The following is a 26,805-nucleotide window of genomic DNA, read 5'->3' as shown; positions in this document are numbered from 1 at the left end:
TCGTTCCATCTGGATATAATCCATCTGGAGGACTTCAAAAGGGTGATCAGGAGGCTGAAATCCACCTTGTTCTACGGAAATGCTTTTACCTGGATTAAACTGACAACAGATCATACAGGTACGAACTTTTTGTTTAGCTGCTGCTCGTAAATGTTTGTTGAACCAAATGTGTTGAATGTTGTCTAGCATAGCTTTTTCTCCTAGGTGCGCTGGACTATGTACAGTATTAATTATAACTTGAACCATTGAATCAGGAAGGAACCACACAGATTTTTCCTTCGTCATCCATCCTTGATCCGTTTGGATCCCTCCTAATTCAGTCCATTTCTTTATTTCCTCTGGTGTAGCATGTGTCTGTATGTCAATTACGTCAAGAGCGGGATCCTTAACCGTCATGCAATATGTTGGTGTCGGGACTATTGTCTTTGTCATGTCAGATGTTTGAGTTTGAGCAGTCTGTTTAGCTGTTCTGTCAGCTAGGTCATTGCCTTGAGAAATGATATCAGTAACTTTCGTATGAGCTTTACATTTCATAATTGATATTGCAGTGGGCAGATGTATTGCATCTAATAAGGCATGAATAAGGGGTCCGTGCTGAATGTGGGCACCGTGAGAAGTTAAATAACCTCTCTCTCGCCACAGCACGCCGAAGTCATGTACAACTCCGAATGCATAACGTGAATCAGTGTATATGTTGACATTTTTATTCGTAGCTTGAATACAGGCTTGTGTCAGAGCGATAAGCTCTGCTGCTTGAGCGGACAAGGTATTTATGCGATTTGTTTCAATGACTTCGGTGTCTGTTGTGACTGCGTAAGCGGCCACTAGCTCTCCTGTATTTGTTCTCATACATGAACCATCTACATACAACGTCAGGTCTGGGTCTGACAATGGGACGTCTGTCAAGTCTTGTCTGGGTTTCGTCGTGATAGTGATAACTTCAATACAATCATGTGCAAGTGGGTCTGTTCCATTTACAGGTAACAGTGTGGCAGGATTCAATGTACTACAACGTCTGATTTCTATATGTGGCTGAAACAATGTTAATTCGTAACCAGTGAGTCGTGCTATAGTCAAGTGTTGTGTTTGTGTGCGGTTCAAGAGAACCTCTACTGCATGTGGTACTTGTACTGTCAATTGGTGTCCTAGTACTATGGCATCGCTTTGTCTGATTGCTAAAGCTGTCGCTGCCACCGATTTCAGGCACGCAGGCAGAGCCTGAGCTACGGGATCTAATGTACTAGAAAAATAAGCACACGGTTTGTGTGATCCTGCTTGTTCCTGTGTGAGTACTGACAAGGCAGTACCTTCGCGTTCTGTAACAAAGAGTGTAAACTGTTTATTGTAACATGGTGTTGCTAAAACAGGTGCTTGACATAAAGCTTTCTTTAGGCTTTCAAAAGCTTGTGTATGTTCCTGAGTCCAAGGGAGAACAGTCGATGTGGCTGCCTCCTGTGTTGTCAACTGAATGAGTGGTTTCGCTAGAAATGCATACTGAGGGATCCATTGCCTACAATATGAAGTGAGGCCTATGAAAGCCCGCACCTCCTTTTGTGTCTTGGGTATTGGCATGTTAGCAATTAACTGAATGCGATCTGGTGTAAGCTGCCTTCCCTCCTTGGACAGCGAGTGCCCTAGGTAAATAACTCGCTGGACACAGAATTGCAGCTTAGAAGGGGACACCTTGTGCCCCTTGTCAGCCAAAAATTGTAAAACCGTCAGTGAGGTTTTTTCACATTCAGGTTCGCTTCTAGCGGTGATCAGCAGATCATCGACATATTGAAGCAGGGCAGTGTTGACTGGCATGTGGATACTGTCAAGTTCTCGTTTCAGTGCTTGGCTATAGATGCTGGGGCTTTCTGTGAATCCTTGAGGTGCGCGTGTGAATTTAAAGCTTCGTCCATTTAAACTAAATCCGAACAAGTATTGGCTTTCCGGATCTATTGGGACGCTGAAAAAGGCATTCTTGAGATCAATTACAGTAAAGAATGTTGCTTCGGAATCAATGGCTGTCAATAATGAAGAAATGTCTGGGACTACGGGGTATTGTGGTACAATACATTTATTTAATTCGCGCAGATCAATAACCAATCGATATACTGGCGGAGCTTTTGGATCATTTTGTTTAAGAATCGGAATTATCGGTGAATTACATACATTGGAGTCGGTTTCCACAACCACTCCTTGGGTAATAAGCTTGTCAATGATTTGCAGTAAAGCCACTACAGCATCTGGGGGTAACTTATATTGTCGCATTCGTGGTAGTACCACTCCTGCCTTCAGTGTGACTCGATATGGTGTAATGTTCATGCAACCAACATCTGTAGGGCCTTGTGCCCATAAATGAGTGGGTAAAGTCTGCAGTCGGTCATCCATGTCTCGGGACACATAGTGCCCTTTGAAATCACGTAAAAACAATCTTACTCCTTCCGGAGAACAACATATTATAGCTCCTAGAGCTTTCAATGTTTTTATGCCTAACAGGTTTTCTGGACATGATTTAGTAAGCAATAAATCCGTAGTTCGTGTCAAGGGACCAATCGTAAGTGGAAGAGGCTGTGATACTTCGTTAATGATAGGTTTTCCTGAAAAGCCAAGGGAAATATTCTGTGTGCCTGAGAGGGGTACCCCTGGGACTTCACTACGTTTTATTGTCGTTCGGCTTGCCCCTGTATCAAGTAAAAATTTTCTATCTTGGCCTAATAGTTCACTGTGTACATAAGGTCCTTCTTGATCTACAGGGACCTCAATAAGGGGTAAGCCAACTTCCCTCTCTAGGCTGTTTCATGAGTATCGTTGATAATCAGGATAGTCATACTGTGCGGTCTGATACATCTGTCGTGTCGTTGTTTGTGTGGCAGCAATAGGCTGCGGTGGTGGAGCTGGCATAGACTGTTGCGGAGCTGGCATGGACTGTGCATGCTGCGGGGCTCCTTGTTGGTTCTGATCCTGTCTAAGTGGTCTTGGTCTTTCTTTTGTGTTACCTATGGCGATATTATGTTTTAAAACGGGACAATCGTGTACATAATGACCTGGCTGTTTACAATAGTTGCACGTCCCTTTTACAGGACCTGCTGAAACACTGGACTGTGTCATACCCTTTTTATGACCGTCAGCTGGAACTGTCTGGGAAACTAACATTTTCATTTTCGTGTCTTTCATGCGTCTTTGTTCATGTTCTTGTTCCTCTCTAATTCTATTGTGATGGTACTGTAGCATTTGTAACATTTGTGACGGAGTGTTACCTTGCCAGGTACTCTCGAATTTCAATACTCCATTCTTAACTTGGGGCAAGGAATTTTCAACTAATTTTGTCACAAACAGATGTGGATACGATTCGCTACTTGCTTTTATTCCACTATTTATACCAAAACATTTTTCGAATCGGGCATAGAAATCACTAGTGTCTTCATCTGGTTTTTGTTTACAGGCTGAGATTGCACCCCAGTCTTCCTTTTTCGTAGTTAATAAACGTGGCAGTACCTGTACTAGTAAACCTGGTAGTGTTTTGGTCTTGTCCCCGAGCCCTGAACCTGGACCTCGAGCTTTTTCTTCGTTTTCTAACGCTGTCCAATCTATCTTCTGGTCTCCCACCTCCCAATCCTTTTCCTTGAGTTTTTCGTAAATGCCCGCAGGCATTAATACCTTCAATATTGTCATAATGTCGGGGTAGGTATATTCTCCCATGAGTAACATATCTTTAATTTCACGGTGGAAACCCGCTGGGTCTTTGTCATGACTGGGTACCACTTTCTTCATTTCTAACAGTTCTATTTTAGATATCGGTGTGTATACAAACACACGTTTAAACTGATTGTCCTCACCTTTTATCGGGTGAACTTCGCGTAAGGGATTCTGTCTGTCCATATAATACGTCGTTCTTTCCTTGATGGGCAGTGAGACATGTTCGGGACATACAAAAAGAATGTACTGCTTTCTGGATTCTAGTATTTCTCTAATTAACTCAGTACCTGAACCTCTCCATTTGTTCGTGAGTAATTCAGTCAATATATCAGGTAAGGGACCAGGATCGGAATGTTGGCTTTTATATAATATAAGGAGTTGTTGAATCATATAGATACCAGCTAAACGCTGTTCATCTGGGGTGAGGTTCAAAAACGTATGCGCTAGTGTATCATCACCATATTTTCCAGGACTATCAACCCAGTGTACGGCTGACCTGGCTAATTCTTGTTCGTCCGTAGAATCGAGTATATGATAACCCCTTCGTTCTCGAAGTAATTTGTCAGCTGCTTGGAACGAATGTTCGGGGGACCTTAGATTTATTATAGGAGTTTGGAATTTTCTGCTACTCTCTGGACGTATCGGACGTATCGGATCAGTAAAGCATCTAGTATTATTGCAAGATCTTCCTCTACCTACATAGGCCACGGTTTCTAACTGTCCTGTGGGCAGTTCTAATTCTTCCTCGTCCTCGGTTTGTTCAGGTTCGTCTACTGCTAATCTTTCTTCGTGTATTCGTTCTATTTCTTTGCGGATCTTTCGGCACATAGCTACTATACATGATCGTTTATCATGTCTCCCCTCTGATATATTCTTACTCCATGTGGTAAGAATTTGCATTTCTTCCAGATTTACCCCTGGTCGGTCTTGATTTCTGATCACACAGTTTATGAGGAAACGTAACAGTTCCCCCTGTATTTCCACTTTTTGGTACTCCATGGCTCTGTTAATACTCTCAGGGTCTCGCCCTGACTGGACAAAGTGATATATATTTTCTAAATGTGCAGTCATTCCTGGTATCTTCCCTAAATATATTGCAGCTCGTCGGATACGTAATGATGCCAGCACCATTTTGTCCCCTTTTCCGGGCACAGGGTCATATCTACAATCTAGTAGAAGTTCCTTGAGCGTGTTGGGAGTTACTAGTTTGGGCGTACGTTGGTGGGCTGATTCTTGAAAGGAAAGTTTATTTACTCTGGGTGGCGTGGAGAAAACGTTTGATGTAGCTCCGGTAGCACCACCTGGGGTGCTGGATGCGAAAGGATTTGTTGAACGTGATATAGCAACCATAGGTGTGGATACAGATGTAGAAACAGATGTGCTTGCCGGAACTTGTGTCGGAGTGTGCTGTTGCGGAGGTACAGACGGAGGAGGGTCTTGGCGTTGAACCCCCTCGGCAGGTGGTCTATGTGGCGCAGCATTAGCATACTCGGGAGCTGCGTCGTCTAAATAAGAGGAAAGAAAAACATCTTCTGCGGTTCTGGGATGCCCTTTGGGATGTACTTTTATCGGAAACAATGGGGTTGGCAAGTCTTTTGGTATCTCCGGAGTAGCCTTAGGTAACCCTTCGGCCAGAAGGGGATACATACCATTCATAAGGGCATTTCTTTGTCTGTCTATTTGTTCTGACTTCACTCGAGTACCTTCTTCAATTAATAGATTTTCTCGAACTTTATTTGAATTCTCCTTACTTTTCTCTTCCTGTCTGAGCGCTTTTTCTGTACGTCTATATGATTCTTTACGCCATAATTCAATGGCATCTTTCTGTGACTGTCTAGCTTTCTTTTTCCATAATTCTTCTTCTACTTTCATGATGCAATCTGCATCCCAGGTCCCAGCTGCGGGCCACCTCTGACTTTCTGGTAATTCTTTGGTGTAGTCCACCCATAAATCAAGAAATAATATGGCGTCTAGGCCATGTTTATGATACATGAAGTACCCTGGAGTGTACCCTAGGAGGGAAGGGAACAGCTTCTTCGAGTACCCCTTTTCTAGTTTTGATCTGTCTTAATTTCGAAAAGAGCGGCATATTGAGAACTGATCTGATACCTAATTTTGAACACGTTTAATACAGCAAAACACAATAATGAACAGTCATTCACACCACAGTATGCAGAACGTATTTAAGACATTTAACATTTAACATTTAATGAACAACAATGATGGCCATTTAGAGAACTAGTCACTAAGCATAATACTCGATACTAACTAGGTAATTCTGAATTATATACTAGACATACTTGATATACTGCTAAACAGTACATATACACTGCTGTAACAGTGCAGACCGGATTTGTGTACCCAAACCCGTCTTGACCGGCACAAACTATGTGCACGTCAGAACGCCTCCCCGACAATGGTACTCACCGGGTAGCTCGAAACGGAAGGCCTCGGAACTGAACTGAACTGGACTTGAACCGGACTGGACTCGACTCGAAACTTCGGAACCTCGGAAACTGGTGGGCCTCTGTATACCTCGGATCTTGCTCTCTCAGCTAGGCTCTGGTCGGGATACTTCGCACTTCTCACCACCTCGTCTGGGTGTTGATCGCAGCCTCAGTTACCCCCGCTTGGCCGGAGGGAGATACAGGAAATCCTGTGGGTACGCGTTGTTGTCCGTCCAGCTGTGGCAGGAGACCGGGCCTGCAACGCACCGCCGGCGCGTGAGATGAGAAAGTGTCCCTGTTCGGGCGCCATATATGTGGTAAATAATTTAATTACCGGAACTTAATTTGATGCGGAAAATCTATAATAATAGCTCAGTAAAATAAGAGGCAGAATCCGTGGTATTAGAGGTTCGGAACGGGCTTTATTCCAAAATCAATTCGAATTGAGGGGCTCCATATTCCATCACCACGAAGGTTCAGGAAGTGAAGGACCCTACTTTATTGACAAGTAATCATTTTTATACAATAGGCATTACAGTGAAACAGATGCAGGAGGCGTAACAATTGATAGCAAAGATAAAACATACATGCGTAGCTAAAGTGGGTGTAACTAGGCGTAACTTAAAGAACGTCATCAGGTATGATGTCACAATAGGGTGGTTCCATGAAAGAATTTCGCAATGTCAGCAGAAATACTTGGCAGAGATGCGCGCGCAGCAGCATGACGTGTGATTGACGTGCAACTAGGGGGTGAAGGGGACTTGACATTTAGCTCTACATGTGGAGACAGGGAGTCTGGGGGGTCAAGTCAACCTAATCCCAAATCATATCTAACATCCTATGTTTAAAGAACTATGTTATCCAAAAAGAAAGGTCTCTTAGAGTAGAATCTTATTCTATACTGACTATACTGACTGTTAGTGCGTGTACAAGCGTCTAAGTGTCTACACTAGATGCGAGGGCAGAAATCTTCCATAGTAACAGGGCTATGAATTACTTGCATAAAGACAGAGAAGCCGGGCCTTTTGCTCGGTAGCTGGAAGAATGTTTACTTAAACTACTAGACAGGAATGCATTGGGTAGGGAGCGGAGCAGATAATTTCGAAGGTGAAATACAGTTTTTGGCAAGCAGCAGGCTGGAGTCAGGCACCGTTAGCCGCGCAGGGAGTAGGACAAAGTTCATGGATACAGATGCGAGCTCAGACTGGAGCTTTCAGAGGCAGAAGGCAGGAAAAAGGCTTGATGGCAGAATCAGGGCCTACTCGCCTGGACTGTAAAATGGGATAAATGAGCCATATGAAGTCGGTGGCCTTTCATACTTAGGAATAGAATATCCGGCTCATTCATGGCGGATCTGAAAGAGGACATGTTGACGGTGGACGCACATGTGTTTGCGTCTTCATAACTGGAACTGGAGGGATCATACATGTACTTATGATTTATACATGAAACCGTTGGGGTCCAAGATAGGGGACATAACTGATCATAAAAATCCATATTTCCACAGCTCTTCAGTTTTTAAGTCGATGTTCCAGTGGGGACATCATCAAATGAGGAACCCTCATCACTTTGGAAACAAAGGGTGAGGCATTAAGTTTAAGAATAATTCTGTGCTCAAAATTCTTTAACAAGCCTAGATCATTGCTGAACACCTTCGGAAATTCTGCATTCAGGAGAACCCATCTAACCAACTACCATCACCTTGTCCTTGGCATTAGGATTCAAGTTTATCCCCTTTGGTGTCTCCAGCCCAACAAATTGTCACCTCTTTGGGCTACATATACGTTTCTCACAGTTTCACGCTCCTCAAACTGTATCTTCATGACATGATAACCCAATACATCAATCCTCTTGCCCCCATAACCCACCAGATTTATATCAGGTTCTTGCAGTTTTATTTTCTCCAATCCAAATAATGTATCCCAATTCTTGTCCCAATGATGGTGTATGGGGGTCCCGAATCCGCTAATACAGGAACCTTCTTCCCATCCACTGCCATCACACATTCAGGCATTTCAATAGGATCTGCATCAACCACCCCATCACTTCTTACACTCAACATGAACATGTTCTCATAATGAACCACCTGATTTACATTCTGTTTAGAAAACGAACCTCAGCACACACATGCGTAGTGGCCCTTTTTGCCACACTTGTTACAGGTTGCGAACCTAGCATAACAATTTGGGTTGTTAGAGACATGCCCATCACTCCCACAACTAAAACATTTTATCACACCACCTTTGGGATCCTCTTGGACTTGTTTTTTCTTTGGGCCAGTCTCCTTGTAGTTGGTGTACTCTTTAGGCTTCCCAGATTCATTCCCCTTTACCTCATGTACAGGTGTTTCTGACAGAATCCCATCTTCCTTCTTCTCTTCCCTCATCTCATGCACACACGTGCTAGTGTTTTCAATTGCCTCCACTAAGTATATAGCATCAGACAAACAAGGGTTCTTTGAGAGCAGTTTTTCCTGAACTTTGGAATTATTGGAACATCTAACAATTTGTTCCCTCACCAGGGAATCCTATAAATGATCAAACTCACACATGTGAGCTAGGTTTTTCAAGGGCGCTACATAACTACCAATCTTTTCTAGTTTTCCCAGCACTCTGGTGAATAGTTTGTGTCTCTCTAACACAACAGTCACTTGTGATCCAAAATATTTTTTCCAACATCATGACAAACATGTCATAAATATTACCGGGTTCACCTTCCCCCTCCCCAATCTCAATCTTATCCAGACTCTCATAAACATTCCTGCTTTCAATACCTAAATTGTGTAGTAAAATTGCTTGTTTCCGAGCAGCAGAGAATTTCTCACCACCTGAGGCAATGAGTTAAAAGTCAAAAATCTAATTCCAACGTTTCCACGGTAGTACAGGATCACCCTTATCTGAAAGAAAATGAGGAGGTTCAGAAGTAGTGGTCATGTCGATAACCAGTCAATTGAAGAAATAATGCCCTAGAATTAGTTATAAGAAGGTAAGCGAAGGGAAATAACACACAGACTGATGAGCAGGAGATGACAATCTGTCAGCACCAAAAAAACTATTAAGTACCAGAAATCAAGTCATCCAAAACTAAATAAGGTGTGCCAGTCACTGCAGAACACAAGCGAGGTACAATAGACAGTCACCGTAGAACACAAGCGAGGCAGAAGTTGTGCCTACCACTGTGTAATCATGCAACAAATTTACCATGTACCTTAATGGTTGAGAGAGTAAGTCTCAGAACACTCCTGCGGGATCTGAAAACTGTTTGCATCACTCCTTTGAACACTGGATAATAAATAAAGATCATTGAAATGCCATAAATAAAGATCACTAAAATGCCAACTCCGTTGTTTCAGCAGCAAAATTGAAGGAACACAAAATAGTCACCAACGAACGTAACTATGTATTTACATGATTCCTAGTGAGGATGCTGCAATGCCAACTTCACTGCTTCCAAAGAAGGCAAAAGGAGCAACCAAGATGGCCACCAACTTTCGGGATGACGCAGCTACACGCTTCTTCTTGTGAAAACTGGAACGGCGACTCCGCTGGTCCAGGATGGTGGAAAGAAACTCACAAGATGGCCACCAACGTGCATGATGACGCAGCACGCATCATTTTTCACCTTCAACTGAAACTCGACGTCATCATTTGTGAAGTGGTTGTAAAGCAGGAAGCTTCACTGATGATGGAGCGGGTAAAATGTTTTGTTTTTATACACCCAATCCATTTATATAAGTTTACATTAAAAAGACTAATCGACTAATTTTAATGATTAACAGAGTGCAGTGATGAATTAAACAACCCTATTAACCGAGAGAATACACGGGGAAAGCATCTGCATGGCTAAAATAATAAGTGAACTAAGTTTGTATGCATATTAAAAACAATGAGCGTTGTTTGGTAATGTTAATGTGATTTGCGCTTAAATAAAACAGCATTAACGGCTTTAAATGTTGCATATGGCTAGATAAATGCATACACATAAGGGTATTAGTAAGGGAATAACACTGTTTAAATCATTTCTATGTATTAATTACGATTTTGTGTTTCTTTCACTTAAGTTGACCATTTCGGCCTACTAAAAGATGGCTGCCGACTGAATCCTTACTAAAGTACATGACTTCATAAATTGGGCAATGAAGAGAGGGCCTGCACTGATTTCATCGTGGCCTTTCCTTGAACTATCAAACCAGGTCCATGAAGACTTCACTGGGCGAAGTGCCAATGTCCCTGAACGTGAAGCAATTGTTGCCAATGTGGATACATGAACTACCTATTCACAATAGACTGATACTTTCCTGACCTGGGAACAGCCTTTCCCATGCTCCTAGTTTATTCATCATCCGTATGTGAAATTTGGAGAATGTTTCTTAATGTATTGGGACGGGGCTGAATTCAGCCAATCAGCGACCTGGAAATAAAGAAAATGATACTGTAATATGTAAATTTTAGTATAAATATTAGTAGTCTAGAGAGAGAAATGAGGTTACCACCCCAAGAGCTTGAGACGCACCCTGATCGATGCTACTCTATGCGGCACTCCATGCTGACAGCAGAGGACGAGACGGTAGAATACTGATGATCTTTCCGAGGACTGGTTCTGACTTAGGAAACGACAAATAGCCAGAATAGGTAAATATGACTAAGATGATATGACAATGTTAGGATTTAACCTGCAATTTAATTAGATAAAGAAAAATCATTGTTTGAAGAACTGTGTCGGGTGGTTATTTCTTGTAATGTTTTATTGATTAATATGAGAGTTGAAGTGTTTTCCATCAAATTCCGAATCAACTAAATGATCTAGTCGACCTCCGGATGGAGGAACGGTTAGGGTAATTTAATAAGATGTGGTTTCCTCTATCCAAGTAAGAGAACTGTAGTTCGTGATATATTTTGAAAAATCCCCTCTGTAGGCACGGATAGTATTGATGAGAATGAATGTTGGTGTTATGGGCCCCACCAGCGTGTGATGTGTGTATGTGCGTGTGACTGTGGAATCATTCCGTCCGTGGAAGCAGGGGGAGATTCTGGGTTCTGAACTGCACCAGTATTTCTGGTAGCAAGATGATGGTTTTTATTGTTTTGGTTTGATGATTTTGGCATGTATATAGCTTATCGATTATTGATTGGTATTGATATATGTACTAACACTATATGTTGAAGTTGTATTGAGTTTTATGTTGTCTGTACGGCTTCCGGGAGGTAGGAAGTCGGGAATTGATGACAGTTCCGTAGTAGAGCAGAGGTAAGTGCTGCTCTCGGGAAAGACGGAATTGTGGTTGCCCGTATGTACACGGGAGAAACGTGTGACAATTGAAGTTGCACGGCGCATTGTCTGGGTTCGATTTGGTAGCATTACCGAGTGTTACCGTTAGTGATATCCTCTGTGTGAGACAGGCGTGAATGATAGCGAAGGGTTACCTGTGAAATTTTGATCTTAGGTACCAGGAAACCAATTGGCATACCGATAACGCTTATCACTGAAAAGGTAGCAGGTGTTCTCTGAGTTTGTTAGAAGTACAAAGTAGAGGTAAGCGCTGCTTTGTTAACGTATGTTATAATTCTGTAGCAGGACAGACTGTTCGCTGTTCTCGGAAAAGACAGCATTCTGTGTGAATGAACTATATTTTCTTGCGTGAAAGTGCGTGAATGAAATAGCATTCGGGTTAATTGCGGAACTCTGGTTTTAATTCTCAGGAGCATTGCGTTTCCAACTATGTGTCTTAAATCCGGAGAGAACAGTTAATTGATGCTTGATAGAAGGGTGAAGTAGAGGGATGTGCTATTTTGCCAACGGACGTAATACTTCTGTAGTAGGGCAGAGGTAAGCGCTGCTCTCGGGAAAACAGAATTCTCGTGGGAAAGGTCTTTTGCTATTCTGTGGTTAGCGGAGCAGACAATGGAGATGTTTGTATGTTGTAACTAACAAGTATTGTAGAATTGAAACAAAGTCTATCGAGTAGTTTTGTAAAGGAGGGGTAGACTGAAGACAGGAGTCAGGAGTAGGAGCTGCTGCAGCGACTGTAGACGTCAGGAGGACCGCGCTGGGATTGGACAGCTAGTCAGTGACGTAGACGCTCCAGGATTGGTGCGTTAGTGTGAGTCGCGCAGGGATTGGAGGTTGTGACAGCGACGTAGACGTTCCAGGATTGGTGCGTTAGTGTGAGTCGCGCAAGGATTGGAGATTTTGACAGTGACGTAGACGCGCCAGGATTGGTGCGTGAGTAAGAGTCGCGCTACTATTGGACTAGAGATCGTACAGTGGTAGAAAAGACTAAAGGGTTCATAAAAGACAGGAAGATGTATTATCATTCACCCGAGAAAGAGAAAAAGTCTGTGTTCTGTAAACTGAAAAATTGGTTCGTGAAAGACAAGGAGATTGTGACTAGGGAAGGACAGTTACTCCCTCCGGCAAAGACCCCTGCATCCTTCATGGTTGCGAAATATGGGTACCATACTTGTATCTGGTTAGACAATTGGGCAAAGTATACAAAGGAAGACGGAGTTCTAGCGTTTCCAGAGGATGGGTCCTTTAATTTGGCAATATTGAAGAACTTACGGGAGAGGATGATGAGCTTAGATCCGCGACCTAGGCCTACGCAGTTTGAGGCATTGACAGAGTGGGAAGATGAGATGCATGAGCGAGAGAAACTGATAAATGGCAGTAGGTATCGGTATATGTTCGGACGGCCAAACGATCGTGAAACTCATAGTGATCGAATGAGAAGGTGGCGAGATGCTAGTATGACTGAAGGATTATTTCCCGTTAGAACAGAAGGAGAAAGTGGAGGAAGGAAAAGCCTAGAAAAGAGAAATCATGTAGAAACCCGGAGGTATGGGACTAACGAGAGCGACGATGATGTCCTAGACGATATGTTTTACAAAAACCCACCTCCGTATAGACGAGAACCAGAAACGCCAGCCACAGACACACCAGTGAGGGAGACTCTGAGAATCATTAAAACAGAAGTTGTGACCCCAGAAGTGAAAAGAAGAAATTCACTTAAAGAAAAGGGAAATAGGGTTGAGAATGAAAATTCTAGAGAACTAGCAGAAACCACATTAGAACTGACAGAGAAAATAAGAGAATTGACGAAAAATCTAGAAGCAGTTACAGTCCCTGTGACCATAGGTCCTGTTATGCCTATTTTTGAGAAGCAGAAAGACAGTGAGCACGGACTAACAGTCCCGTATGTGAACAAAGGACAGGCAGAACAGCCCCTGATGAAAGCGAAAGAGAGTTCCTGGGGACATACTATGGGTAAAGGTGAATACATGTGTCAAAGAACCCATTTTATTGTTCTGATACTGCTGAGAGGAGCAGAATGGTAGAAGGATCGATATTAGAACCACAGAGATTGACAGAACCAGGGAATGCAGAGAAGTCAGTGAGCATAACTACTGAAGAATTGAATGAATGGCTAAAAAATTTGCAGGATAAAGAAAAGGAATCTCATACCATTAATGTGGCAACATTAAGGATGGTGTTAGAAGAATTGATTGTAGGGACCATCCCCACAGAAAAGCTGAAAAATTACCAAGATGAGGAGTTATTATTCCTGTGTAAGAGCGTCACTTGGAGAGCAAAGAATTTACATGACAGATTAGCAGAAATAGCAAGTGAAATAGGAATTGACATTGACAAAGTAAAAGCTTTACAGAAGCCATACCGAGTGGATTTCACAGAAAAAGACATTAAGAATCTGAATGCTGCAGGAAGAATAGGGCAGATTAGGGACATCATCACAGTATTGAGGAAATGGGGAGATGTGGACAAATGGAGGAGCAGGTGGTATAGGAAGCGGGATGACACCTCAGACAGAACATTTCCAGCGTTCCCTGTGAGAGAAAAGGAGAAGGTGGTGATGGAGTTCCCTATGAGAGAGATTCCAGGAGGGGGTTATGTACATGTCCCATGGACCAGACAGGACATTTTGTCATTTACCAATGACTTCCCTCGATTACGGGAAAAGCCGGTCGAGTGGTACAGACAGGTAGACAGATTTGTGAAATTGTCAAAAGTGCTGTGGATTGATCTGAATAATCTGTTTGATATAATAGTGCCAGCAGACTTGTTGGCAGAATGTAAGATATTCAGAGACTGGCCCACTAAAGAATACCCAAGAGATCCCAAAACAGGAGCCCCAGACCCAGAGGTAATGAAGAAATATGAACAGGTCATGGCATTCTTGAAAAACAAAGTGCCCCCCAAAGAAACAGACTGGGTTAAAATAGATCGAACACATCAGGAAGCAAAGGAGTCAGTCCACGCCTATTATGAGAGGCTAATCTTAGCCTTCAAACAGTTCAGTGGGGATGAATGTCTGGGAGAGAAGGACCTGGGTCATTATGTGTACAGATTTGTGTATGGTCTGCGTCCCGAAATTGGGGACATGATCAAGCAGCACACCGTGGACTGGCAAAGCAAGAAAATAGATGAGATCCTGAGGCATGCTAAATACTTTAGTGATGAGATTGAAGCCAAGCAGCGAAAACTCAAAGAAAAGACAATGTGGGCTCAAGTGAAGGTTGCAGAGAGACAGGAAGCTCAGCTGATAGAACAAGCTAATAATCCAGGCATTAAATCAAAATTTGGCCTAGGAAAAGGAAAAAGTAATATAGAAGAAGCCAAGAAGAAGTTCCCCTGTCACAATTGCGGAAGATTAGGGCACTGGAAATCCGAGTGTAAATATCCACCAGGTACTAATGATGAAAATCCGTCATTGAATCCACAGGTGCAGTGTGAGGGGAGTGGCCCACCGCCGCAACAGCAGAAGGCTGTTAATCTACAGAATCAGGTGCCAAAACCGCCCTTACCACAGAGCCGGAGCACACAGAAGTATAGCAAAGAGACGGGATTCTACAATAAAGAACAGGTAAACAAACCACAACGCGCAAGCGCTGTATCACAGTATTGGCTGCAAAATGACGAAAGTGAGCCAGAAGAGATTTATTGACGGTGCCGAAAAGAGGAAGCAGGGTGCGTACTTGGCGCATCTCTAGAAATAGATCAGACAGGACCATTTGTGGATGGGAAAGTTAATGATGAAAACATTACTTTTCTAGTAGACACTGGAGCTACATGATCCACTGTCAGATCAGCAGATGTTAGAAATCTTCCTCTTTCGGATGAAACAATCCAAGTAGTTGGTGTGTCTAACACCCAGATTAAAACGTACCTTACTGATCCTGTAAAGGTCAGAATAGGGAAATTTTCAGACATGCATCGATTTGTGGTGTGCGACACCAGTCCTGTGAATTTACTAGGAAGAGATTTATTGTGCAAGATGAATTGCACCATATTCTGTACACCAGACGGAATAGCCTTTGAAACACCAGATGAGGATGTTCTATATAAAATGACCATAGCTAACCGAGAGTGTGAGATTGCGGGAACCTATGCAGTATTCAATCCAGATGAGTTACCCCCGGAATTGAAACAGACAGTGAAAGCAGCAGTTTGGGATTTCACTGGGGAAGATGTAGGTCTGATGAGAAATGTAGACCCAGTGAGAATTGCTGTAAAGGAAGGCGCCGTTTACCCAAACATTCCGCAATACAGACTGACACCTGAAATAATAGCAGGAGTAACCCCTTTGATTGAGAAAATGATCCAGCAAGCAGGGACATCTTAAGGATTTTGGGGGCCCTGGGCCAAATATATTTTGGGGGCCCCTGTTAAGAACAGCTTTGAATTTATGATCTAATTTGCCCCGGTTTCCCCACGCAGTTTCTGCTTCCTCAGCTGCGTTAGCCATCCAGTTTGCATCATAGGCATTAGCCTATATATTCCCGATGTAAACGGACGCGCGCAGCTGACAGAGGTAGGATTTAGTGTTTCCTGCCCTGCTACTAGGTTTTTTTTTTTTTTTTTTTTAACCTTTATTTACGTCAACATGGTACACAGCTATTCAGCCGACATCCCGGAGGTTCGGCAGCACGATGGGAACAATACGTAGGAAGGTCCACATCCGTACATCAGGAGTAACAAAGGTTTAGTTTTAATGTAAACCAAAAAGATAAAAACACGGACAAGGCAAAGCATATAAGAAGCATGCGCTAGTTCTCAGCTGGGGCGAGGTCCCACTCCCATCAGCGGAGCAGTACACCACGCCAAAGAGGTGAGGGGAAAGCAGGGGTACGGACTCCAGGTTATGAACATTTTACGTATATAGTTGGGAGTAGAGCTAGGGGGAAAGTTGCACATCGAGCATCTCAGCAGCCGGGGGCACACAAATATCTCCCCTATAATGGTTCCATTGCCCCCATATCTTATGCCACTTCTTAGGGCGACCCCGGGCGCTGTACACCGTTTTCTCCCGGAACATGCCCCAGTCCATATTTTCCATCCATGTTACCAAGGTGGGAGGTCTCTGGGATCCCCACAGCTGCGCAATATCTCGCTTCGCCACCATATTCCCCAGAGTCACCCATTGGGTCTGAGCGGCATCATAGTTGGTGGGGCCCCAGACATTCAACAGGCATCGTCTTGCCTCCGGGAAGAGTGCGATACCCGTGACCTCTTCCATCACATCATGAATTTGTTTCCAGAACTCTACGATCTCCCCACACTCCCAAATAATGTGTAGAAAGGTGCCCAACATCCCACAGCCTCTCTTACATAAGCCATCGTCAGAGAAACCCATATGAATCAGGCGGGGCCCCGTGACATAAACCCTGTGAAGTATCTTAAGCTGCACCAGCCGCAGTCTAGCCGGGATCGCAACCTCCTTCGGAGAGGAGACGGCATATTGCCAGTCCTCATCGTCCAGTTCGAGACCATCCCTAGTCCATTGTTCTCGCACACCCAGGAGGAGGTCGGTCCGGACATTTACAAGCTTCTTGTAAATCAAGGAGATTGTACTCTCCGGCATATGACCATCCAGAATCCGATCCTCCAAAGGAGAAGACTCAGGCACGGCCTCCCCCTCGGCACGAACAGATAGCAGAGCGTGACGCACCTGGGCATATCGAAAGTATTCAGTACCCCCTAATTTGTACTCCGTCTGCAGCATCTCAAACGATTTCACCTTACCCTTAGTCAGCAAATCCCCAACTCTAGAAATCCCAATTAGGTCCCACTTCTCAAACCCTTTCGTGTGCCATAATTTCCCTAGTATATCGGATTCAAAAAGCGGAGAAGCCTGGGTAAGTCTGTCCTTCCAGCCCAACGAGTTTGTAACCGCCTTCCACACATGCACTGCCGTCTTGGTCGGTCCTGTGAGGGACCCATCCAATGATTTGGAATACAGCGCCCTAAGGTAATTACCCCCGCGCAACAGCCACCGATCCATAGCAAACCCAGGGTTCAACGCCGGACCGTAAACCCCATGGTTGATCGCTCCCAATTGGGTAGCCGAATAATATCTTCTGATGTCAGGGAGTGCTATCCCCCGTCATACCATGGAAGGGTCAACTTTGCTATAGCTATACGCGGTCGACCGTCCCATAACAGCGAACGCTGGAGGTTCTCCACCTCACGAAAATAACAGGCAGGAACTAACTCTAGGGTGTTCTGTAAGGCGTAGAGAAACCGGGGAAGAGACATCATTTTAAACAATGCGGCGCGGCCTAGGAGGGAGAGCGGTAGCCGCCTCCAACCCGCAACATCCCGTCTCAAGCGTGACAGCGGAGGGAGGAGGTTCTTCTCGTATCGGACAGAGGGGTCTGTGGAAATATATATCCCCAAGTACAGAAAGCCCCGCTGGGCGATCTGGATGGAGCAATCCCGCGGGACGGTAGGGGTGTCCCCACTGAGAACATATAGGTGCGACTTTCCCCAATTAATGGCGAGACCCGAGTTACTACCAAAAGACTTCAACACGTCACAGACCACTATGAGGGATTTCCGAGGCGAGGTCAAGTATAGCAGGATGTCGTCTGCATACAAAGAAATGCGATCCTCGTGGTCTGGCGACCATCGGATCCCTCTTATGTCTGGCTGCCATCTAATCCATGCCGCCAGCGGCTCAAGGGCGAGAGCGAACAGTAGTGGCGACAGAGGACAACCCTGCCGGGTGCCTCTCCCAAGCTCGAATGGAGATGATGCCCTACCGTTCACCGCGATTTTAGCCAAAGGTTCCTCATAAAGTAGCCTAATCCAGCCTATAAAACCCGGTCCGAAGCCGAATTTTGTGAGCGCTGCCCACAGATACGGCCATTCCACAGTGTCGAAAGCCATCGTGGCGTCAAGTGACACCAAAATGGCCGACTCCCGCAGCGTCTCAACCCTCGCGAGCGCGCCATGAAGTCGCCTGAGGTTCAACGCAGTGTTGCGGTGCGGGATAAACCCGGATTGGTCCAGGTGGATCAAGTCCCCAATGACCCTGATCAGACGGTTAGCCAACAGTTTGGCGAGGATTTTGGGCTCAGCGTTGAGTAGGCCTATACGATCCGCATCTGTTCCGGGGCTTGCCATCTTTATGTATAACCACTATTGTAGCCAGACGTTGGTCAAATGGAAGACACCCATGCTCCCGCGCCTCTACAAACATATCTCGCAAATATGGAGCAATCTTATCCGGTCTGAGTTTATACAACTCGACCGGCAAGCCATTCGGGCCCGAGGCCTTGCCCGGGCGTAGCGAGCGGATGGCAGCTGCAACCTCATCCGCGGTGATGTCACCATCAAGGTCCTCCCTGTCGACGTCGGATAGACAAGGCAGGGCAATGTCTCGCAGCAGTTCATGCGAGTCTTCCTCCGGCTTGTCCGACACAGACGTATAGACCATGCGGAAGTGGTCCGCGAAACACTGGACTATTCCATAGGGTTCAGTGACAATATCCCCGCCATCCGTCAGTATTTCTGGCACAACTCTATTCACTCGTTCTTTCCTGTCTAACCACGCTATTAATTTCCCAGCCTTGTCGCCCACATCATACAGTCGCCCTTGTTGGTCCCTGCTAAGAACCTTAGCCGCGTTTGTGACCAGTGCGTTATATTCAGACTGTTTTAATCTCAACTTATGCAGTGTTTCCGCCGTAACCTCGTCTTCCAGGACAGACTCTAATGCCACTATCTCAGCCTCTATCTGCGCCACCTCTGCATCTCTCCGACGTTTGACATCCACTATCAAGGAGAGGGCCTCCCCTCTCAGTACAGTTTTAAACGCTTCCCACAAAGACACCGCGGAGGTAACCGAGCCAACGTTCTCCGAAAAGTAAAGATCAACCGCTTTCAACAATGCGCCACGAGTCTTAGGGTCACGGAAATACCAGGGGTTAATAGGAGCAACCCTACCTGCCGCGCCACGGCCAAAATCCATACTAATCCACACCGGCGAGTGATCGGAGATGCCCCTGGCCATGTGCCTAGCCTCGGACACCAAGGAAGCGTGGGCAGCCAAGGTGAGAACATAATCTATTCTAGAGAGACTGCCGTGCGCCCCAGAGTGAAAAGTATACTGCCGCTGAGCGGGGTGTAGCAGCCTGCAGCAGTCAACCAAACCTAGTGTATCAGTAAAATCTGGGAGCCATCTCTGCGCCCCCCCAGGGTCCCTTGGCGGATGTCTGTCTAGTAATCCGGAACCAACTGCATTAAAGTCACCGCCCATTACCAACACTCCCTCGGGGAGATCCAACATGGCCCTCCCCAAGTCGGCAAATGTGGCGGCCTGCAGGTCAGGAGGGACATAAACAGAAACCAAAACCAGTGTCCTGCCCTCCCATCTCCCCGCAGCCGCCGCAAAGCGCCCCCTCTCATCAACAGTAGTAGAATCAATCTCCAATGGCAGCGAGGTCCTAACAAGTATTCCAGCCCCCCGAGATCCCGAGGAAAACCCAGAGTGGGCGATGAATTTATAACCCTTTCTATTGAGAGCATGACACGTGTTGCCTATCAGGTGCGTCTCCTGCAGCAAAACTATGTCAGGAGAGCACCTCTTCAGAAATTGCAGAACAATCCCCCGCTTAATACGATCCCCCAAGCCATTAACATTCCAACTGAGTATATTCAAACCCCTACCCCCCATCACAAAATGGCAAGAGACCCCCGCCCATCCCCGAGAGCAGCACACGAGACTTGCATTGCGATACCTTGCAAAATAAAAAACAACACACTATGTAAAAAGGTATTCCCCGGTTAATTTAAGGTTCAAGAGGGGGGAAAGAGTCAAAAATATTAAAGTATAGACCTCTTAACCAACCTATCTTATTTTACTGGGTAAAAAAATCTCTAAATCAATGTAACAAACCCCACAGTGTTCCCCATAAATATACTGTCTTCACAACATAAATGCTTTTTCTTTGTTTTTATTATTTAGTCAAAAGCAAAACATGATTTTTTTGTATCAAAAATATATATTCATATAACATTTTCAATTTTTATTTTTTGTTTTTTGTTTTGTGATTTACATGAATTGTCAAATAACATACATATACATAATCAATAAATGTAAACAACAATTAGATCGTTGCCTAAAGCAAAAACAATACTTGAATAGTTGACAGTGCCCCTCAAAGAACAACAAAAAATATGTACATATAGGTTTAGCTACATAATCTCACATACCAACATCCATACCGCATACCACAAAATATACACAGACCAACTATTTTCACAACTGGAAAATAAACTCCTATGGATCAACTTAAAATCGAAGAAAAAAAGAAAAAGTCAATTTGAGAAAAATGTCAGCAGAATAATAGTTGACAGATAATAATTAAAAGAAGATCTTTCCAGTTGTAAAATATATGTTTTACAATCTTTTTTGTGTATATTTTGTGGTATGCGGTATGGATGTTGGTATGTGAGATTATGTAGCTAAACCTATATGTACATATTTTTTGTTGTTCTTTGAGGGGCACTGTCAACTATTCAAGTATTGTTTTTGCTTTAGGCAACGATCTAATTGTTGTTTACATTTATTGATTATGTATATGTATGTTTTTTGACAATTCATGTAAATCACAAAACAAAAAAGAAAAATTGAAAATGTTATATGAATATATATTTTTGATACAAAAAAATCATGTTTTGCTTTTGACTAAATAATAAAAACAAAGAAAAAGCATTTATGTTGTGAAGACAGTATATTTATGGGGAACACTGTGGGGTTTGTTACATTGATTTAGAGATTTTTTTACCCAGTAAAATAAGATAGGTTGGTTAAGAGGTCTATACTTTAATATTTTTAAAATAAAAAACAACAACAAACACTCCAACAAGCCCAAACCACCCCCCACCCTGCACCCCTGCATAAGCCTAAAAGCCCCCCCAACTTGCAGTGTGCCTGTCGCCCTAGCAGAAGCTAATCTACAAGAAGAAACCCCGTAGGAGGAAAGAGATCCCATTGTGCCCTCGCCACCCCCGGACAATAGCTAGCAATGAAAACAAATCAGCGAACTGAGGAAATATGAATTTTGTGATCAGTTATGTCCCCTATCGTAGACCCCAACGGCTCCATGTGCATGCTATAAGTACATGTATGTTCCCTCCAGTTCCAGTTTTGAAGACGCAAATACATGTGCGTCCACCGTCAACATGTCCTCTTTCAGATCCGCCATGAATGGGTCAGATATGCCATTCCTAAGTATGAAAGGCCACCGACTTTATGTGGTTCACTTTCCACATTTTACAGATTCAGGCGAGTAGGCCCTGAATTCTGTCATCAAGCCTTTCCCTGCCTTCTGCCTCTGAAAGCTCCAGTCCGAGCCTGCATCTGTATCCATGAACTTTGTCCTACTCCCTGCGCGGCTAACAGTGCCTGATCCAGCCTGTTGCCTGCCAAAAACTGTATTTCACCTTCAAGATTATCTGCTCCGCTCCTCATCCGATGCATTCCTGTCTAGTAGTTTAGGTAAACATTCTTCCAGCTACAGTGCAAAGGGCCAGGCCTCACTGTCCTCATGCAAGTAATTCATAGCCCCTGTTACCATGGAAGATTCCTGCCCCCTCGCATCTCATGTAGACACTTAGACGCTCGTACACGCACTAACAGTCAGTATAGAATAGATTCCGTCCGAGAGACCTTTCCTTTTGGATAATACAGTTCTTTAAACATAAGATATTAGATATGATTTGGGATTTTGGGATTAGGTTGACATGACCCCCCAGACTTCTGTCTCCACATGTAGAGCTAAATGTCAAGTCCCCTTCACCCTCTAGTTGCACGTCAATCACACGTCATGCGGCTGCGCGCGCATCTCTGCCAAATATTTCTGCTGACATTGCAGGATTCTCTTATGGATCCACCCACTTGTGACATCATGTATAATGACGTTTTATGAGTTACGCCTATATGTCCGCCTTTTTGGTTACGTATGCATATTTTATCTATCTTATCAACTGTTACGCCTCCTGCATCTGTTTCACTGTAATGCATTTCTTATAAAAATGATTACCTGTCAATAATGTATTGCCTTCCTTCCTGAACCCTCATGGTGATGGAATGTGAAGCCTGCAGTTCGAACTGTATTTCCTTTGTAGAGGAATAAAGCCTTTTAGAACCTCTAATACCACGGATTCTGCCTCTTATATTTACTGAGTTATTCTTACTAGACTTTACCGCATAAAAAATAGTACCGGTAATGAAATATTTACCACATAAATTGGCGCCCGAACAGGGACACTTTCTCATCTCACGCGCCGGAGGTGCGTTGCAGGCCCGGTCTCCTGCCACAGCTGAACGGACAAAAACGCGTACCTGCAGGATTTCCTGTATCTCCCTCCGGCCAAGCGGGGGCGACTGAGGCTGCGATCAACACCCAGACGAGGCGGTGAGAAGTGCGAAGTATCCCGACCAGAGCCTAGCTGAGAGAGCAAGATCCGAGGTATACAGAGGCCCACCAGGTTCCGAAGTTCCAAGTCCAGTCGAGTCCAGTCCAGTCCGGTCCAGTTTCAGTTCAGTTCCGAGGCCTTCCGTTCCGAGCTACCCGGTGAGTACCATTGCCGGGGAGGCATTTAAACGTGCACATAGTCTGTGCCGGTCAAGACGGGTTTGGGTACACAAATCCGGTCTGCACTGTTTCAGCAGTGTATCTGTACTGTTTAGCAGTATATCTAGTATGTCTTGCATATAAATAAGTATTATCTAGTGTCAGTATTATGTCAGTAACTAGTTTTCTATTAGTTATCATTGTTCGTTAAACTGTTAAGTGTTAAATGTTTTAATACGTTCTATACATTATGGTGTGAATGACTGTTCATTATTGTGTTTACTGTATCAAGTATGTTCAAAATTAAGTAACCAGATCTAAAAATGCCGCTCTTTTCAAAACTAAGACAGATCAAAACCAGAAAAGGGGTACTCGAAGAAGCTGTTCCCATTCCACCTAGGGACACCCCAGGGTACTTTATGTATCATAAGCATGGCCTAGATGCCGTATTATTTCTTGATTTATGGGTGGACTACACCAAGGATTTACCAGAAAGTCAGAGATGGCCCGCAGCTGGGACCTGGGATGCAGATTGCATCATGAGAGTAGAAGAAGAATTATGGAAAAAGAAAGCCAGACAGTCACAGAAAGATGCCATTGAATTATGGCGTAAAGAATCATATAGACGTACAGAAAAAGCGCTCAGACAGGAAGAGAAAGGTAGAGAGAATTCAAATAAAGCCCGAGAAAATCTATTAATTGAGGAAGGTACCCGAGTTAAATCAGAACAAGTAGATAGACAAAGAAACACTCTTATGAATGGTATGTATCCTCTTCTGGCCGAAGGATTACCTAAGGCTACCCCGGAAATACCAAAAGACTTGACTCCTCCATTGCTCCCGATAAAAGCACATCCTAAAACAGCAAAGGACGTTTTCCTTTCCTCCTATTTAGATGACGTAGCTCCCGAGTATGCTAATACCACAACACACACACCGCTTGCCGATGGTGTTCAACGTCAAGATCATCCGTCTGTATCCCCGCAACAACAAACTCCTACGCCCATTCCCACAGGTCCGTCCGTTTCTACTGTTTTTCCCTTATCTACAATTTCTATCCTACGTCCAACGAATCCTTTCTTGCCCAGCACCTCAGATGGTGCTACAGGAGGTACGACAGACATGTTTGCCACACCGCCGCGAAATAAACAGACCCTTAGAGATTTAGCACTCCAACGTACACCCCAACTAGCGACATCCGACATGTTTAAAGAACATCTTGTGGATTGTAGATACGATCCAGTACCAGGTAAACAGGACAGATTATTAATATCATCACTACGTATACGACGAGCTACATTGTATTTAATGACGATACCAGGAATGGTTGAACACCTAGACAATATATATCACTTTGTCCAAACAGGGCGAAGTCCAGAGAGTATTAACGAAGCCATGGAATACCAGAAAGTGGATGTACAAAGACAACTACTACGTTTTTTCATAAATTGCGTGATTAGGAACCAAGACAGGCCTGGGGCAGATCATGATACCATACAAAAACTTGCCAAATGGGGTCAGAACATATCAGACGAGAAACATGATAAACAGGCGTGTATAATCGCCATGTATCGAAAGATCCGCAAGGAAGTAGAACGAATACATAAAGAAAGACGAGAAGCAGACAGAATTGAATCAGAGGAAGAGGAGGAGCAAGAATCAGAACAATTAGAAACGATAGCTTACGTAGGTAGAGGAAGACCCCATAATAATGCTAGAGGCTTTAATGATCCGATACGTCCGATACGTCCAGAGTGTAACAGACATTTTCAAACCCCTATGTTAAATACAAGGTCCCCTGAACACCTATTCCAAGCCGCTGATAAATTACTCCGAGATCGAAGGGGGTACCATATGCTCGATTCCATGGACGAACAAGAATTAGCCAGGTCAGCAGTACAATGGGCTGACAGTCCCAGTAAATACAGTGATGATGCACTAGCACACACGTTTCTGAATCTTGCCCCAGACGAACAGCGTTTAGCTAGTATATACATGATTCAACACCTCCTTATATTATATAAAAGCCAACACTCCGATCCTGGACCCTTACCTGACATATTGACGGAACTACTCACGAATAAATGGAGAGGGTCAAATACTGATTTAATTAAAGAAATTCTAGAATTTCGAAACCAGTATATAGCTTTCGTGTGCCCAGAACACGTTCCAGTTCCCACTATGGGAAGAAAAATGTATCACATAGATAGACTGAATCCGTTACGCGAAGTACACCCAATCAGAGGTGAAGGTAATAACTTTACACGCGTGTTTGTGTACACGCCTATAACTAAAATTGAATTATTAGAAATGAAGAAAGTAGTACCCAGCCATGACAAGGATCCAGCAGGTTTCCACCGTGAGATAAAAGACATGTTACTCATGGGAGAGTATACCTACCCCGACATTATGAAAATATTGAAAGTGTTAATGCCTGCCGGTGTTTACGAGAAACTCAAAGAAAAGGAATGGGAGGTGGGAGACCAAAAGATAGATTGGACAGCATTAGAAAACGAAGAAAAGGCCCGAGCTGCAGGAGCAGGGCTTGGGGAAAAGACTTCAGCATTACCAGGATTATTAGTGCAGGTACTGCCACGTTTATTAACTACGAAAAAGGAGGACTGGGGTGCAATCTCAGCCTGTAAACAAAAACAAGATGAAGACACTAGTGATTTCTATTCCCGATTTGAAAAATGTTTTGGTATAAATAGTGGCATAAAAGCAAGTAGCGAGTCATATCCACATCTGTTTGTGACAAAATTAGTTGAAAATTCCCTACCGCAAGTCAAGAATAGAGTATTGAAATTTGAGAGTACCTGGCAAGGTAATACCCCGTCACAGATGTTACAGATGTTACAATATCACCACAATAGAATTAGAGAAGAACAAGAACATGAACAAAGACGTATGAAAGATACAAAAATGAAAATGCTTGTTGCTCAGTCAGTTCCAGCTGATGGTCATCAAAAGGGTGATTCAACAGGTCCAGTTAAAGGGACATGTAACTATTGTAAACAACAAGGTCATTATATACACGATTGTCCAGTCCTGAAACATAATATTGCCACGGGTAGAACCCAGGAAAGACCACGTCCACCTAGACAGGATCAGAATCAACAACAAATTCCTCAGCATGCACAACCTAGGTCAGCTCCGCAACAACTAGCTCCGCAACAGGCAGCTCCACAACAGACCGTAGCACCACCACAAGGGCAGCCTATTGCTGCCACACAAGCAACAACGCAACAGATGTATCAGTATGCACAAGCAGATTATCCCGATTATCAGCGATACACATGAAATAGCCTAGAGAGGGAAGTTGGCTTACCCCTTATTGAGGTTCCTGTAGATCAAGAGGGACCTTATGTACATAGTGAACTATTAGGGGAAGACAGAAAGTTTTTACTTGATACAGGGGCAAGCAGAACAACTATACGACGCAGTGAAGTTCCAGGGGCACCCCTCTCAGGCTCACAAAATATTTCCCTTGGATTCTCAGGAAAACCTATAATTAATGACGTAACACAACCTCTTCCACTCACGGTTGGTCCATTGACACGTACTACAGATTTATTGCTTACTAAATCATGTCCGGAAAACTTGTTAGGTATAAAAACATTGAAAGCTCTAGGAGCTATAATATGTTGTTCTCCGGAAGGAGTACGACTATTTTTACGTGACTTTAAAGGTCACTACGTGTCCAGAGATATGGATCACCGGCTGCAGAGTTTACCTACGCATTTGTGGGCACAAGGCCCCACTGATGTTGGTTGCATGAACATTACACCATATCGAGTC

This window comes from Triturus cristatus, chromosome 9 (genome assembly GCF_964204655.1).
Source record: "Triturus cristatus chromosome 9, aTriCri1.1, whole genome shotgun sequence".
Lineage (NCBI taxonomy): Eukaryota > Metazoa > Chordata > Amphibia > Caudata > Salamandridae > Triturus > Triturus cristatus.
Note: the sequence above shows the minus strand (reverse complement) of the source record.